Source organism: Carassius carassius, chromosome 7 (genome assembly GCF_963082965.1).
Source record: "Carassius carassius chromosome 7, fCarCar2.1, whole genome shotgun sequence".
Lineage (NCBI taxonomy): Eukaryota > Metazoa > Chordata > Actinopteri > Cypriniformes > Cyprinidae > Carassius > Carassius carassius.
Genome location: NC_081761.1, coordinates 5,785,978 through 5,803,719, shown reverse-complemented (window position 1 = coordinate 5,803,719; position 17,742 = coordinate 5,785,978). Strand labels below are relative to the sequence as shown.

General features: G+C 37.0%; 1 protein-coding gene, 1 non-coding gene and 1 pseudogene across 4 annotated transcripts in view; all 3 read left to right on the top strand.

Annotated features, from left to right (window-relative positions):
• LOC132143406 (interferon-induced protein 44-like) overlaps nt 1–17,742 on the top strand; it is a 58,888-nt gene that overhangs the window by 26,973 nt on the left and 14,173 nt on the right. The window lies entirely within an intron of this gene.
• On the top strand, nt 5,943–6,028 carry LOC132144359 (small nucleolar RNA SNORD60). The gene has a single exon (XR_009434350.1). It is a non-coding gene; the product is annotated as a small nucleolar RNA SNORD60 (small nucleolar RNA).
• LOC132142992 (monocyte to macrophage differentiation factor 2-like) lies at nt 11,517–17,016 on the top strand (annotated as a pseudogene).

Genomic DNA, 17,742 nt, shown 5'->3' with positions numbered 1-17,742 from the left:
AGGCAAGTACAGTATATGAGCGATCTATTCTGGAAGCGCTGGACCAAGGAATATCTGCCTCAACTCCAGAAGAGACAGAAATGGAACCATCCATCATGGAACTTCATCCCAGGAGATGTAGTCTTGATTGTCGATGAATCAGCCCCCAGGGGATCATGGGTGATGGGAAGAATCGTTAAGACTATGGAGGACGAGCATGGAGTGGTCCGCAAGGTTCGAGTCAAAACAAAGACGAATGAACTTGAGAGGCCGATAACTAAACTCTGCTTACTTCAGGAAGCAGTATGAGAAGGACTGTAACTGAGTTTTACTCAAAAGAAAGACATTTAAAGTTATAATTGCTTCTAGGATAAAAGGCAATTAGGGGCCGGGTATGTAGAGGCCAAAGTACAATTCATAGTAATGTGAATAAGAATTGATGTTAAAAAAGTAAATAATTTCATTTAGAAGTTCATGTAATGGTTAAAATGTTAAATACTACTTAAAAGGTTAAAAGCATCTTAGAATTCATGTGTTTATAGGATTTGGTACATATTTGTAAAATAGTGTACTGCCTCTTTAAGAAAAGTCCAAATATTACGTTGATTCTCATTATGTTATTCAGATCTTGAAAGCTGTGGAAGCGAACGGTTTTCTTACCTGCTAACTGCTAACTTCTAGATACTTTTATTAGTAATCTTTTATTTCATTAGCAACTATAGAATAAGTGTATTAGTCAGCTCATTTTTTTTTTTTTTTTTTGTAAATTTGAAACCAAGGAATAAAAACGGACATTTTCATCTTTTATTTCAACAACGTTTCTGAAGTGGATTTATTGAACCGTGTTGCTGGGCTGACAATGGACACTACAAATGGGATTAGCTGCTTGGTATAATATTAGACAGTTATTAGTGTAAGCCATTGCATATCTCAAGATTTCAAACCTCTATACTCACAAAACAATTTACTACATAGGCAAAACCTCTATAAAATGTATTGCATTTATTAATATTGCATTTCCATACTACTACTAATATTGCTAATAACTTTAATATGAAAGGGTCACAATTCAATGTAATTCTGTAAAACTGTTCATTAGTAGTTACTTCATAGTTATTTTTCTTGAACCCTAACTAGTAGATAATTAATAGTAGTTCTTAAGGAGGTATGACAGAATACATTAGTTATTGATTATCTAACTGTTACTTAAGATAATCATAAAATTATATTACATACTGATTAATTAACACATCTTCTAGTAGTTAAAGGTGCCATGTGCAAAAATTCAGCTAAAAATATTCAAAAAATGACCTACACGCATCAAAAGTATGAGAAGAAATAAGGGCGATGATGTCATTAAAAAAAATGTAAAGTTATAGTGCTGCAGAGATATCAACCTTAATTAGCAGTAGCATTACTAGCCCCAGCCCGACAGGTGTCGTAATACCAGTTTCGGCCATGGGAGGCGGTATGCGGGCAACATAACCACCAGCCAACCTGCAATACACGAATAACTCGCACGGCTTGTGGGCGTAATCTAACCTGATGTCAATCATGTGGAAAGTACAGCCCACTACCACTCAGTTCAGGGAAGAGAGCGGAAGGATGAGTTAAGCCCTTGGCAAGAGACCACCACCCGCTACAGGGAAACAACCGCGCTCGGAATCACAAATCAAATCCGATAAGAAAAGGAGCCGAACCAGAGTAAACATCGGCACTGCTTTCAATCGCTGGAGACAACTGATGGACTTGAAAGAAATGAGGTCCGACACCGAACTTGCAACATTTCTTTTGGATTGGTAAGTTAGATGCTGTTAGTATTTCGCTAGAAGTTTGTTTTATATGTTTGTGTATTTTTTTTCGGGAAGTTATAACATAGAAATGTATCGAAGGCTGTTCTATAAACGTGCTAATGTTAGCGATGGCTAACCGTAGCTGCGTTTGATAATTAACTAATTATAACTTACTCATTTTTTTATATCATAAGTAACCTGCTCTGTCTAGTCTGTTGGTCTCTGTGTCCTCTTTGCTTCGTGGTTTTTTTGTACGTGAGAAAATTGATGTGTGGCGTGAAAGCGTGTGAAAAGAGTCAATTGCGTGTGTCTCACGGTGAATGCTTGAGAGTTGGCAGCTCTGGTTACGTTGGTTGGCGCTAGCTTGGTCAACATCAGCTGTCTGATGTTGACCAATGATGTTGACAGAATGCTGTCTGTCAAATTAATTTAATTCCAATAATGTGTATTTACAACTCAATGTAATATGAACAAAACGAATATGAACATATTCACTGGTAAAGGTGAAGGTGAGTAGCTTGAAGATGTCATGTTTCAAAATCACTTGTCATCACCCAACGTTCCTCTGGAGGCAAAACGTCCTCTTATAGCAGCGATTTTCAATTCCAGTCCTCGCGTGCGACTGCTCTGCATATTTTGCACGTTTCTCTTTGTTAACACACCTGATTCAGATAATCAGCTCGTTAGAAATGAACTCCGTGCATGAACTGTTTTTCAAATGTTCATTGCTCCGTACTCTCTGAGCAGGGGAAATCTGTTGAAGTTTACCTCACATCAAAACATTCATTCACTGATTTGTGCTGTGCAGCGTCTTTAAACATGGACAACTGTGACATCATATACCTCTATAAATCAATACAATTTAAATCCACGTCTTGCACACTTCAATGCACTTTGATTGGAACATATAGCTACGTTCACTTCGAACTGGAATCATGGCTGAATATCCTGTGATGTCCACTTCGCAGGGCACTTATATTCGAATAGAACAAATGTCTGAAGCTCTAAGAGAAACGTTCAAAATGTGCAGAGCAGTGGGGTGCGAGGACTGCAATTGAGAACCGCTGTCTTATAGGCTTCGGCTATGCTCTAGGGTTGTTGTGAAGGCAGGGGCGGAGCATAGAGACTATGCCGTTTCTCATTTGTTACTCTAGAGTAGACCAATTCACTTTATTGAGGCATACTGCCCCCATCTGGTATGGAATGTGGAGTTTGACTTGGTTTTTTTGCCAGATATGACAGATGGCACCTTTAACAGTGGGTTAAGTGTTAATGAATAATCACCTGATAGTTCTTCAATAATCCCTTATTAGTTATGTAGTAAGTAAGAAACAGTATTCTAAAGTGTTACCATGTTTTCTCTTGTTTCTTGGTTCTAAATAAATGTGACTTATAGTCCAGTGCGACTTATATATGTTTTTTTCCTTGTCATGACATATTTTTGGACTGACGCGACTTATACTTAGGTGCGACTTATAGTCCGAAAAACACGGTAGTTGGACAAGTTAATAAAATACATTTGAGAAATCACCTTAATTATGTCTGGGGGGGGGGGGGGGGGTTGCCTTTTGAGGTATAGTACCCAGGGGCACCACACTTTCTTAATACGGCCCTGCCTCTAGAGTAGATTTTTTTTTTTTTTATAAGAAACAATATATATTTGCTGCATAAATCAGGCTTAATGAAAATGCAAATTAATTATTTCCGAGCAGGAGATGCATAAAGCCAGAGAAATAGAGGTTTCCCCAGTAACAGCTGTAAACAAAGCAGAGCTACGCTTACAAACGCTGCGTTATCAGGCATATAACATGCAAGTCTTCCTTCAGATATAGTGACATAAAAACACCCGTGCCTCGTTTTGATATTTAAACATATAAATGTAAGGAATTATTATTATTATTAAACGTGCAGTACGTAACATTACTCATGTTTATTCAACGAAGCCTTTTTGAAAATCTATCAGTTTTAAAATCGTGGCGAGTCTCCAAATATAAATAAATGTATGGGAAACACATTCCACAGCACAACCACCTGATCCCAACTTCAGTCTACTCATCACCTTGACTTTAACTACGTTTGTAGAAGGCACAGCACAACACAGACTGGAAGTTAACTTAGGGCCAGGTGCGTGCGCCCGGTGAAACCGTCTATAAATATATTGAAGAGAAAAAAAAATGGGATCATCAGAGTCAACACCAGTGTCACGGCCACCATCACCACACCCACAAAATCCAGGTGAGAGGATCTTTTTTACCACATTTTATTTTTAAATATCTATACACATATATATTCTCAGAGTCATGCTATTATGTAACTGTTGTTAACTGTTATATATGACCTACATATTTTTCCAAAGAACTGGATAAACCATGGAGGAAATTTGACTGGGGGTAAGTTACTGTATAATAATAATAATAATAATAATAATAATAATAATAATAAAGAAAATACAAATTAAAAAGTAAAACAAAAATACTATATGGTGATAAAAATAAAGGAAAAAAATGTGCAAGATTTATTCTTTATTATAAGAATTATAAATGTGCAAACAAGCTATTTAGAGATGAAGAATTTATTGTTCAGGTGCATAGCCTGAGGGGGGAAATAATTGTTTAATGGATCATTTAGATAAGTCAGGTATAGCATGATGAATCATTGTTACTTCTTATAGGAAATAAGTGATAAATTATTTCATTAAAGTAAGCAGAATATGGTGATTCTATTCCAGACATAACAAAATAACGAAACATGTGTTTTATTTTAACAGACAGAAAGAAGACCTTAAAGAAAAGCTGGAAAACTTCTGTCCGAGTCATCCACATGTAAAGGAAATCAAGATCCTGGTAGCTGGACCAATTCGAGCAGGAAAGTCCAGCTTTATTAACTCAATCGATAGCGCCTTTCTGGGACGGATCTCCTCTAGAGCACTAGATTATTCAGATGATAGGGATCAGATTTTACCTCAAAACGTAGGTATTTGCCTATAGCTGCATGTATTTGACAAAAGACCCAGAAATGTTGACCCACACTTGGGTCTCAAAAATGTTCACAAATACAGGTGCTTCTCAATAAGTTAGAATGTCGAGGAAAGTTCATTTATTTAATTCAACTCAAATTGTGAAACTCATGTATTTAATAAATTCAATGCACACAGGCTGAAGTAGTTTAAGTTTTTGGTTCTTTTAATTGTGATGATTTTGGCTCACATTTAACAAAAACCCACCAATTCACGATCTCAACAAATTAGAATATGATGACATGCCAGTCAGCTATTCAACACAAAACACCTGAAAAAAATGGTCTCTGACAATCATTGACCCCCTGCACAAGGAGTGTAAGTCACAAAAATTCATTGCCAATAAGCTGGCTGTTCACAGAGTGCTGTATCCATGTTAAAAGAAAGTTGAGTGGAACGAAAAAGAGAACCGCAGCCTAACGAGGATTGTCAAGCAAACTGGATTCAAGAATTTTTGAGAACTTCACAAGGAATGCACTGAGGCTGGTGTCAAGGCATCAAGAGCCACCACACACAGAAGTGTCAAGGAATTTGGCTACAAACAGATTTCCACAACAAAGGCTGAATATCATATATACGTTAATAGTTATGTAATAGAAAATGTAATAGAATAAAAAGCCATATAAATATATGGAACAAATGGCGAGAGAAGTTGCTTGTTACTGGTTACTTGTTATTTTGGGATTCAAGCCAACCAGCAGAGGGCATACATGAGCTTTGAACGCGTCTTTGATACGCTGGTGGAGGTCACAAAGAAGACTTCTTATAAAAACCATGGGACAAAACTAGCCTTCCCTTTTTGTTCAGCGAACTTTTGTTTGAGGAGAATGCAGCGCTACAACATGCCCTCTTCTTCAGAAAGTCGCTTTATGATTACGAGCGTGTAAGCACTCTTCCATTGCTTTCAGTTTAGTTTTCAAACCTCAACGCTCGCTTAAGAAGGCTATGATAATTTACTGTAACGATTTACTATTGATTTCTAAATTTAAGATCTGTTTGTTGCGTGTGGTTACGTTAAACTGCCGGATCTCCCTCAAGATCTTAGTTTGAGATGCTTGAGTTGGATTTACACATGAACTGCATATTAAACAATTGATGAGATTGATTGAATTAAGCTTGGTCCATAAACTCGGTCTTGAGTAAATGTGACTTGGAGCCGCTGATGACTTCTAATACTTTTCTGACACCTCGTATGAACGCTGTATTACAGCAGCTGATTATAATTTCTAGTCTGAGGCTCTTTTAATTAACATGTGCTTTTGTGAGTTTGATACAATATATATCGCCATAGTTAATGTATTGTGGTTCTATAACTTTTGAATTGGGCTACCATGTGATGTCCAAACGTGAATAAGCACCGCCCATTTTGTGTGCAATTGAATCCCACTTAACAACTCCCAACAATATACATGGAAGTTTGTTGGTCAAAATTTTTAAACTTTGACTTGTGGTGTCTTGCATTTTAAGGTTTGATGCTCATTACTAATGTTCCTTTTGTGTCTGTCAGCTTTCACTGATGGTAAGCATGAAGTTCCCAACTGGGAAGATGTCTTTGTGAGAGGTGAGACCCTTTCACTTTTCTACCCACTTTTTTTTTTCAATCCAATAATCCGGTGTATGTATGATACCCTGGTAGTGACTTGTTTTTAGCAGGTGAATAAAAAAAAAGGATAGAGCAAGCTGTGTTAGAAGTCTTTACACACACACACACACACACACACAAGCATGTATATATATATATATATATATATATATATATATATATATATATATATATATATATATACATACACACACATGTGTATATGTGTGTGTATATATGTGTATATATGTGTATATATATGTATGTGTGTATATATATGTATATGTGTGTGTATTATACATGTAAATGTATATGTATATATATATATATATATATATACACACATATATATACATGTATATACACACATATATATACATATATATATACACATTATACATATATATACTGGTGTTGGTGTTGGGTGGTGTTGGCGTAGACACATCGATAAGACACATGACTTTGGTGTGAGAGACCCGGGTTCGAATCCACTGTGTGACACCAATGTGTCCCTGAGCAAGACACTTAGGCTGCGTCTCATTTCTCTGTCTTAGCCCTTACCCTTACCCCTCCCCCTCGGTTTTGCGCGTTCATGTGAGGGGAAGTGGCGTCTCAATTCTCATTCTGATCAAGGGCTAGGGCCAAGGCGAAGGGCTACATTGCCCTTGAAACGAAGTTTGCGGAGGACCACACTTGAAAGAGAGGGGTAACAACGTATAATTTTTTCAAGAAGTGCCAACATCAAGCTTTTTTTATGGCTGAGCGTCGTACTGTGAAGGAGTCGCACAAATGTATTTTCATCAGTTTAATTGACATTATAATTATGACACTCGTGTTTTAGGATACTTTAATACAATGTTTAAGCGATTTTAATTGTAATGTTTTTGTTTTGAATCGCTAGTTAACCGCTAGCTAGCAGCTATATTTGTCGAGCTAAGCTAACGTTAATTTTTATCTGTATCCTTGACATGACACTTCATATTATGTTTTTTAGGTGAAATTAGTGTGAAGTGAATTTTCGTGACATTACTCGTTATTCCTTGATTGATTTGACCGGTGGACACAATCTTCTTCTACGGTGTCTTTGATTGATGGCACACAAGCGTGCAAAGATAAAGAGAGCCCAGGAAATCGACATCACAACCTGAGACGACGGCATCTTCGTTTGTTTATGTCAATGCTTGTCGCCTCTGTTGACGTAGCAGCCAGATAGTGGCAAGGGAAGATGACGCAAACGGCAATCGAGTGGCGTCTCATTTCTTAGTGGAAACGCTCTACCCCTACCCCCCTTCACTCGGTATCGAGAAGCAAGGGGAAGACGCAGACAAAGTGGTAAGGGGAAGGGGTAAGACAGAGAAATGAGATTGGGCCTTAACCCCTAGTTGCTCCAGAGGCGTGCGACCTCTGACATATATATAGCAATTGTAAGTCGCTTTGGATAAAAGCGTCAGCTAAATGAATAAATGTAAATATACTGTACATATATATATATATACATACATACACACACATACATACATACACACACAACTGCATAATAAATGAAAAGAAAATAGAAAACAAAAATATTAGAAAAGTAGTTAGATTTTTTTTAAGAATAGAATTAGAATAGTGAGTGTTAGAGGGTGAAATAAAGATAGAACAGATTGGTTTTAAGTCGATTCTTGAAGATGGCTAAGGACTCCGCTGCTCGGATTGAGTTGGGGAGGTCATTCCACCAGGAGGGAACATTTAATTTTAAAGACTGTAAAAGTGACTGTGCTTCTTTGGGATGGCACAATCAAGCGACGTTCACTTCCAGAACAAAAGATTCTAGAGGGCACATAAGTCTGAAGTAACAAATTTAGGTAAATGGGTGTAGAGCCAGTGGTAGTTTTGTAGGCAAACATCAATGCCTTGAATTTTATTCGAGCAGCTACTGGAAGCCAGTGCAAATTGATAAACAGAGGTGTTACGTGTATTCTTTTGTGTTAGTTATTAGTTAGTTAAATTAATCTTGCTGCTGCGTTCTGGATTAATTGTAAAGGTTTTATAGAACTGTTTGGAAGACCTGCCAAGAGGGCGTTGCAATAGTCCAGCCTGGACAGAACAAGAGCTTGAACAAGGAGTTGTGCAGCATGTTCTGAAAGAAAGGGCTTGATCTTCTTGATGTTGAATAAAGCAAATCTGCAGAATCGGACAGTTTTAGCAATGTGGTCTTGGAAAGTCAGCTGATCATCAATGATAACATGGCAAAAATTCACTGACGTTCAGTCAAGACGAGCCAAGATGGATCCGCCGAATCGACGATCTCAGGTAACCAGTTTTATTTGTTTTGATGTTAAATATGTCAAATGTATCGTCTTGATTGAACTTCAGTGAACTTATTCCATGTGTTCCATGTGCGGTTCAATATCAACCAATAAGATTCCATGTACGATGTCGCGTTTTCATTGGTCAGTCGTTGAAGCCTATTTCTGATTCGTTGTTGTTGCCAGTGCCGGCCCGAAGGGTTGTGGGGCCCTAGGCGAGATAAAAAAAAATTGAGCCCACTGGTGTAAAAACAGTGAGAAGAGAGCAAATAAAATACAATTTCAATATTTAAGTGTATATTTTATTACCTGTAACAACCTCTGTTTATCAATTTGGACACATGATTATTCATACTAAATGTGATCATTTGAAAAAAAAAACTATTAAGAATGCGTGACAACATTCGCGGGGCCCTGAAATCAAAGAGGGGTCCCAGGCGACCGCCTATATCGCCTGTTGGACGGGCCGGCACTGGTTGTTGCCAAGATTCACGCTCGCGCATTATATTAATGTACTTACGCGCTACAATTATGCGCTCTCGACATTTGACAGGGAAATAACGCCGTAGTTATTGTCTCTCATTCTGGCGTTGTGCATGATATCCAGCTGCAACAAAGAATGCTTTATGTTGTCTCGTAATGTATTTGTCATTAAACGTACATGTGTCGAATCTGGGAACTATTATGTTCATACGATTGTAATTTCCTATAAACGAGCATCGTGGATTATCAATTTAAAAAATCGCTACGTTCCCTGAACAGATTGGTGTGTTGTCTGACTGATGTTATACGGAGTGGTAGAAAAAGATGGATTTTTGATGTGTATTAACGAACAATTGCTACTATGGTTCAAATTCGACCGTGAACGTGGAGGCTGAGATAAAGCTCTCGAGGATTCAATACCGTAACCGTGTACGTGCAGTCGACATCTGGATCAGATCGTTAATTATTCCTGGCTTCGTGAGGATGTGCTTATGGGAAGAGACACTGAGTGATGCTGGACTGGCGCAAATGCTTTCAAATGAACATCGTTTAGGCTCAGTTAATGTCTTCATGGCTTGACGACGTGACTTTCCTTGATTTATTTATTGGTTTTGATGTGTTTTTTTTTTTAAAGTAAAACTGTCAATCTACTTAAAAGCCTGATATTCTTGCGGGAAAAAAATTGAAAAACTGCCCAAAATATGATTTTAATAAAAAAAAAATAATAATACAGACCCGATAGAGTGAATCAGATTCGCCTATTATTGATATTTGGAAAAGGCAATATACGGTACATACATTTGGATTGAATCCATTTAGACATTTTCTTGTTCTAGAAACTCCTCAAGTGATTGTCAGAAAACATTAAGCCAACATAAAAGATTAACTCAACTGTCTTTTTGTGGGGTCCATAAGTTTCAGCACTTGTTGACTGAGTGACCAGTATTAATTAATACTAGAACAAATTTAGGCCATGTTATTTGGGTTGCTAACAATAGAAATTAGGACAGATGTGTTGAACTAGACCTAGTCATTAAGAGAAGCAACCATATTAGAAGTCAAATCAGTTCCGTTTGACCTAATTGCAGTATCAGTCTATATTGTTTAACGTTATCATGCAGCTGTGTGCTCACTACTACTGTTATTTTTTTTTTTTGGTTTTTGCAAATAGCTATTCCAAACTCTTTTTAATATTTAACCCTTCTAATCATGAACACGTGAGACTGACATTCAGGAACATTATGAACTAATCATTCTAGTAATTAAAGTGGAGTTATTTGTAATAAATTCCTACAGCAGAATTGTCCATTTTGAATAAAAAAATTAAAATTCAATTTATGCATTTAGCAGACTGTGACGAGTGGGGCGGGCCCGAGGGACGTGGGAGCGAGGCCGGTGGAGTGATTGGAGATGAGCTACGCCTGTTTGACCCGCCGGTCTCGAGGCCCACGGAGGAGATGGAAGGATATAAAACTGGAGCAACGACAGTGAAGGAAGAGAGAGGACCAGGCCTGGGCTTTATTTTAGGTTTTGGTTTTATTTTGTGTGCATCAGTCGTCCGTGAGGGGCTGGTGCGCTGTTTTGTGTTTATTTTGTAATTAAAGTTTCATTTTGATTTTCCACCGGTTCCCGCCTCCTTCTTCCCGATGATTATGGAGATTTAACGCATTACACAGACGCTTTTATCCAAATCGACTTAGTGCGTTCAGGCTATCAATTTTTACCTATCATTACCTATTTTTGCATCACATTTCTAGGAATCTTTATTTTACTAAAGTTTCTTTATTTGGCATAAACACTGTAACGTAAAATTGTGGTCCTGAATTCAAAGTGTCACTCTGTGGTATAAAAGAAGAAAAAGAAACCACACACAGCCTCATTCTCTTTTCATCACAGTCTGTTTCCATGACAACAGTGACATCAGCACTGAGCAGAGATGTTTGTAAGGGTGAAAGACTCCACTGCTGTGGTTATAGCCTCTTCCAGCCAACAACAAAAGTTATTGTCAGTCACATGATATTTTGACCTACATAGTGACTAGTTAATTAGCAATTACATTGAAACAATACATACAGCAATGCAAAAATGCATACATTTTTTTTTCTTTCATACATCAGTTGAATATGTATGTACATCAATCCCCTGGAAACTTTAGAATTTATCAGAAAGATTTTAATTGAAATTACCAATAAAAAAAAAACTGATTTATTTAAACTACATTCAATCACAAATTTCAGGAGCCACACTTTGTCCTTTTAAGTATGCTTTAGGATGGTGATTGATAGTAAGTTTTGCATTAGTTTTTTAAATTTTACTTAGCATTACTTCATTCTGTATTTTCTAGCTCTTTTTTATTTTCATTTTTTAGATTAATGAACAATCGTGCACCCTCTAATAAGAGATATCAGCCAACAGAATATGAGCACGCTGCTAACTGTGCCACACATGCGGTGAGTTGTGTGTTTACAGTCTTAAAGGAATAATTCACACAAAAATTAAAACGTACTCGCCCCTCAGGCCATCCAAAGTGTAGATGAGTTTGTTTCTTTAAATGTATAGATTTGGAAAAATGCATCACATCACTTGCTCACCAATGGATCCTCTGCAATGAAAGGGTTGCCATCAGAAGACAAAATAACTAAGTAATCCACACAACTCTTGTCCAGTCTAAAAGCAGTTCTAATATGTTATGATGTGAGAGGACAACAGGATTATGGACTTATAATTTGGACAGAGACATAGATGTAAAATTGAAACGTCTTGATGGATTTGTTTCTTACAAACACAGTTTATTACTTAAAGGTACAATTTGTAATATCTTTGCAGTAAAATATAAAAATACCACTAGGCTAGTGTTATATATTTTGTCCAGCTGATTACTAACAATATGCTCTTATCTGTACGATTAAAACTGAAAGTGTAATTTAAGTTCTTTTCGGGGTTATCAGGAGAAAATGACTCAAAACGCGTATCTGCTTGAAGGGTTAATGTTTTCAACTACTTGAAAATCATGAGAAAATTCCCATTCTAAACAGTGACATGGGGGCAGTGCAGTCGCCTGTCAATGACATTAGTTGCCCTTTGTTAACGCCTTTACTGACAAAGCAACCACATGACAACAGTGTTGTGGACAAATGCGGAAGTAGTGTTTAGCGTCCAGCAAACCACTAGCTTACTTCAAGCAGTTCCTTATTTACTTCTTGCACATTTTATGGTGGATTGTGTTACTTATTTATGGAACATAATTACTGTTTACCATCTGCCGCTGGTTCTGTCGACAAGGACAGCTCCCGTAAACGTAAGCATACGGGCCAACCAAATGACCCAAGAAGAGTTTGGGACAAGAGGAGAGAAAGAGCGAGGATCAATATCAGTGTTGCATTTTCTAGATGAGAGAGCTTCGCGGCAAGCTTCAACTAGAAAGAGATCTCGCTTGTGTTTTACTCGACAGGTGAGTTGTTCTGATTTGTATCTTTACAGAAAACGTATGCTATTATAACAATCAACAAGATTATTATTATGGGCAATACACGCCAAACCCGGGACATGGCGTCTGATCCATAGTCTGATCGCGTCTTTGCATTGACTTTGTATGTAATCCACTCGCGCAAATCGTTGAACTCATGTTTGCTATGTATGCCCAATTATTGTGTTTGAATGTACTGTACACAAGTGTATATATTTGTTGAATATTTGTAATCGTTTTCATATAATCTGACTAAACAGTAATCAATTAAATCCATTATTTATCTTTCTGTCTGATTGATGGCCATCAGCGGTTGGGTAGAAGACAACAAATCCCATCATTCCATGCTCTTTCTTAGCATCATCAAACCACGCGATTGTTATTGTTTTGGTAGTGCGCCCTCTAGTGGCAGGTCCTACAACCTGTACTTTTAACGACATTTTTAATTGGAATGGTGTGGATTATTATGTTTCAATCAGCTGTTTGGACTTTCATTCTGATGGCACCCATTTACTGCAGAGAATCCAATAGTGAGCAAGTGATGTAATGCCAATTTTCTCAAAATCTGTTCAGATGAAGAAACAACTTACTGTATCTACATGGTTGCAAAGAGGCAGAACATTATGGGAAATTTCTGGAAACTTTCTAAAATTTTTTGAGTTTCTAGGATTTTGTGGAAAAATCTGGAAATTATACAGAAATATAAAACTAAAATAAAATTGATGGCCTGTGGGTTAGTAAATTTTAAGCAAATTTTCATTTTTGGGTGAACTATTCCTTTAATCATAATTATGTATCTACAATTATATTGAAATCATTTCCTCTACAGTTCACACAGGAGATCATGATCTGTGACTGTATTTTATTCTCAGCTCTGGATCATTCCCAGCATTGTGGGTGGGATCTTGTTGTACCTCTTATCTGATGAACACTGGGAGGAGATTTCAGCATGGCTCTATGGGGCAGGACTATCAAGCCTTTTCATCATATCCACAGTTTTCCATACTATCTCCTGGAAAAAAATCTCATCTCCGGTAAGAGTATGATCTAAAACTTTTTGAGGTTCAGTTCATTTTCAGTTTGTGTACATACTGTGAACTTGAATATCTGTCTAACGAGTTACAAGTGTATGTCTTGTTTAATTTCTTGAAATTAAGCTTGTGTAGCTGCAAATGTCTACATGTACTTGCAATCTCATCATCTTTCAGGCCTAAATGATAATCCAATCCAAATTGAATTTCTGTTACTTTATTTTTTAGATTGGTTGAGAATTGTTTCCACATGTGTGACAGGATGGTGATCTATTTCCTCATTGCACCGTCCTACACACCTTGGTGAGAATATGTCAATAGTGATTGTTGTTTCTGCAGCAATTTGAGAAATTGGTTTAGAGTCTGGATTGGGGATTAATGGATTTGTGTATAGCTTTCATAAATTAACACTGAGTTTCGGGTGTGGAGATGGATAACAATGTAAAGAGCGTTGGCCGAGGGTTTTCAGTTTGTTTCCACTAAGATGTGTGAATGGGGAGATTTTAGCTGAAATAGTGATGGTGCCAAAGATTCTGATTCCACAGAAAAATGTTGGATCACCAATAATGTTGTAAAAAACAATTGGCTGCTTAAACTTACAACAGTGTATTTAGATGTATTTATTTTATTTCAAATATTATGTAAAGCCAAACAGATTTTTTTTTTTAGAAATTTAGATAATTTTCTGAGCAATGTTAAACTGATACAGTTTATAACAATTTCCACATATTTAGTTAAATAAACAGCATTTTCGATGCTTTGGGTTTTAGTCATTTTAACTTGATACAAAGCTGCATATATTTGAGTTATAAATGTCAATATTACTTTTATTTATTTATTTGGCAAACTTCATCCAAATTTACATACTGTACAGTGCATTTATGATTTATATATCCTGAAAAATAAACTGTGAGACTTTCACAGATAGTTTGATGTTCACAATACCTTTAATGAAGAATCTAATGTATTTATGGCAGGCTGACACTGTGGGATCTTGGTCCATGGGCTGCCCACATGCGTTGGGTGGTCTGGGTGATGGCCTCTGGAGGAACTGCCTATGTTTTCTTCTTACATGAAAGGTATGCATGTGCTAAGAGTATTAAGGTTATCATTAATAATGATTTAAAAGTGTTAATTTCGAAGTTCTAGATTTATTTTGTAAGAAATAGCATCGATCTTTCTATTTTGTTGATCACAGTACCCTGCGTCACATTTGTTGAATTAAATCAAATACGTTTCTTTATAATTTAGAGGTGCTGATTCCTAAACTAGTGTCTTATTTTGGCTTGGCACCTTACATTTTTCTACAAAATATGATGTGCTTTTGATATATATTTTTTTAACTTTTGACAACCATTTGCAAGGTGAAGAAGTCTCGTATGACCTAATATGACCTAATTCCCGTCTTTCTTTGAACCAGTTACAGCTATTTGCTCAGTTCTCAGCTGTTTTTCAAATGTATGATTGATTTTGAAGAAATAATTTTATGCCCAAACCACATTTCCACTTTGCAAATTGTAAGTTAGATAATATTTTTTGACTTTTTTTGTTTGTTTGTTTATTAAAATGACTTTTGACTGCTTTTGTTATTTTGAAAAGTGAAATAAAGAATTAGTCCACACAAAAATGAAAATTCGCTGAAAATGTAGTCACTCTCAATCTATCCAATATGTAGATTGTAACAGGTTAGGAGAAATTTAACATGATCCTCTGCAGTGCTGGGGGAGTACATTTTCAGCAGTTTTCATTTTTAGGTGAAATATTCCCTTAAACATGATCGAATCATTAGAAAAATCTCGAATATATATAATTTGAAATGCATGCTGCATAAAGATGCAAAAACACCTTGAACATTTTCTGTGTTAAAGGTGAACATGTTTCTTGCGTCCATGGGTGTGGTAGTGGGGGGAAAAGTGGACCTGACTACCCAGGGCCCCGTCTAGGGAGAGGGCCCTTTGAAATCCCATCAATTATTTATTTATTTTTTTTGTAAATTTTTTTGTAGCCTGATTCGAATTAATTGGGCCCTCCAATTGATGTCATTATTAATTTCAAAATATATTGATAACACCAACTGAGAGAATGAACTCAGTGCCAGACACTCTGGACCCCCCCCCCAACCCCCCCCCCCCCCCAAATGGTGCAGCCGGCGGCAAACAAGTAACGCAGTGAGTCTTGAGCGGTCTACAGCCTGGGAGCCTGATCATGCTGCGCAAAAAAAGCCCAAATCGGGCTTTCAAAAAAAAAAAGAAAGACAGGAAGGAAGGAAGGAAAAAGAAAGGAGGCAGAATGAGGGGAAGCAGCTGATGACTGCTTTCTTTCCAAAAGGTGAACTGAGTTTGCTTGTTATGCACCTACATCCAATTAAAGTTAACGTAGTCAACTCCAGACAGCTGCTGCTAATGTATGCATGCTAATGTTAAATCTTTAGCTTAGTTTGTCAACCAGGCTGCTTGTTGCTGTAAGTAAATTATCGGCCAGGCCTAACATCAGGTGGCCAACATTAACCAGTTTCAGAAACAAACAGTGCTGTGCTTAAAAGCTATAGTCAATGCTCAATAAATTCATGATGTTATCAAAGCCAATGAATAGGGTTGGAAAATTTCCATGGGAGTTAACAGGAATATAAGGGAATTAATGGGAATTTACAAAACTGAAAGGTTATTCCTTTATAGTTAACATTTTTTTTTTTCATTAAGGCAGACTTAGCTTATTTGATTGGTTTCTGAGGGTACAGTTGTCTCGTGTTCTCCTGTTCAAAAATAAATGTTTTTAATTTAAAACTTGCATCAGTATCATGGATCAAAATGTTAGTACACAAACGAACCCGATGTAGCCTAAGGTTTAAAGGTATTTGAGCACAAGTAGGCCAAATGCATTAATTGAGGTGGTGAATGAAAAAACCAGTCTTTAGTATAATCTGATTTGATTATAGATTTAAACACTATTTATACTTGTTTATGTTCAAATAATTAAAAAAAAAATTTCATTCAAAATTTAATTTTCATTTTGCTAACCCGCATCGTACAATGGCATGTGTAGGGGGCCCACTGACATTGAGAGTATACAGGGCCCAGAATTTGGTGCTACGCCCCTGCTTGCGTCCTTCGTGTTACAGGTTTAAAGCTGTACAGCTGATCTGTTAAGTAGCAATGGGTGTTTATCCTGCTCTTGTCATCCTCTCTATGGTAAGAAAATGAACACTTGTTAATGGAAATTGATATGAAAGACTAATTAGAAATCAATGAAATGTCTGTTTTCTTTATAGGCAGACAGGTCAGGTCTGTGTGAGCTCTCGGTTGGTGGCGGGTGTTATGTGTTGGGCATAGTGTTCTTTAAAAGTGATGGAATAGTGCCCTTTGCTCACGCTATATGCAATGGGAGCAGGCATCCATTACTATGCCATCTGGAAGAACCTGTACACACCTGTCAATCAACCAGCCAGTACGGCCAACCAGTATGACATTCTTGTCACTTATTAATAGATCTTTAATTAGCACATACAACAGAAATTACAACTAGCCTTTGTGAGTCTGCAGGCAGCAGGGGTAATTTTGAACCTGAGGCCGTGTGGATCCAAAACAAGAAAGTTTCTAAAAAACTATAGACATATTACATTAAGGTTTACAATTTGAAGGTAAAATCACTGCCAGACATTTGTAAAAACATTTATCCTGGATAGTAATTACTTGAAAACCGTTTAAAGATTTTTATGTAGTGTCTTTAAACCGACTTTGTATTATTCCACTAATTCTGCCACTGCCAGTGTGGAGATTGTCTCATTTCTGTCAGAAATATGAATACATTTCATATTACTGTACACAGTATCAATTCTCCATGCTTCTAGTCTATTGCTGGTCTGTTGCATTTTTGGATATGCAATGTCTTTGGGAAAATGCCACAAGTGCTTGATGACTATGTCCAGGGACTGTTGCCTGGATTGGTCACCTGATTTCATGGTTTAATGGAAAAGTTCAGACTCTCATATTCAATAGTTCACGCTTACATATAATTAGCTGAGGTATGGAATGCGTATTTGGCGTTCTGTCCGGGGAAGGGCTCAGAGCTCGGGAATCCCCGTCTATTTATAAAGTGAACTTG